Below are 1,016 nucleotides of genomic sequence, written 5' to 3'. Positions count from 1 at the left end.
GTACGGTAACAACATAACTATAAGGAAGATAATGGGTACCCACACTAACTACATATCAGGTTGTCAAAAAAGTCTTGCGGTATTTTCGCTAGTTGGCGTTGAGAGCGCGTAGTTATAGTTTTATTCGTCGCATCGGGTCATGCTATACCTTTTTGAAAAGCTCATTTCCCGCGCTAACACCTGTTTGATTGATTGTCGTTTTTCTTAAGTCGTTCGTGGGTTATAGCGTCGCAAACATGGAGCAAAACAAAGAGAAAATACGGCATATGTTACAGTACTGCTACGATAAGGGCAAAAACGCATCTCAAACCGCCAATAAAATTTGTGCAATTTATGGACCCGATACAGTTTCCATTTCCACCCCACAGCGATGGTTTCAACGTTTTCGTTCTGGTGTAGAGATGATCGAAGATGCGCCACGCTCCGGAAGGCCTGTCATCGAAAATTGCTATAAAATCGCTGAATTACCGGCATAGCATCGGTCAAGAACTGGGCATGAGTCATCAAAAAAAAATTGTATAAACAATTGAAAATTAAAAAAAATTCAATAAAAATACCGCAAGACTTTTTTGACAAACTATTATTTATGTCCGTAATCCTGTTTCCCAATATACTTTCTAAGTAAAGCTGAGCGTACTTCTTGGCCATATTTGTGTTTCTCTGTACAGAAAGCTCAATATATTTTCTTGACAATTGTTGCACCAGAATTATAGTCCTTGTCAATTTCAAATTATAACTGATCTAAACTTAAAGAAATTCCTCTCATATATATTGATAGCAAGCATATATTATCGCATCCAAATTTATGAGTTTTCATAAGCATAAGAGTAAACACATAATGTTGCTTACATATATACACATACATACACATATCTTATAAACGCATCATGTTATGATTTTATTTTACAGGTGAGCACTTTGCATCCGAAACGTTTGAAAGTGGCTACAAAATAACTATGCGATTAACCATAAAAGATGTTGATATATCAGACTTCGGTTTTTACCGTTGTGTGGCG

The 1,016-nt window shown here is 36.3% G+C and overlaps 1 pseudogene; it reads left to right on the top strand.

Annotated features, from left to right (window-relative positions):
* LOC108976131 overlaps positions 1-1,016 on the top strand; it is a 21,349-nt pseudogene that overhangs the window by 19,556 nt on the left and 777 nt on the right.

The sequence above is a fragment of the Bactrocera latifrons genome, unplaced genomic scaffold (genome assembly GCF_001853355.1).
Source record: "Bactrocera latifrons isolate USDA-ARS-PBARC rearing strain unplaced genomic scaffold, ASM185335v1 scaffold_1149, whole genome shotgun sequence".
Lineage (NCBI taxonomy): Eukaryota > Metazoa > Arthropoda > Insecta > Diptera > Tephritidae > Bactrocera > Bactrocera latifrons.
This window is presented reverse-complemented; position numbering and strand designations above follow the sequence as displayed.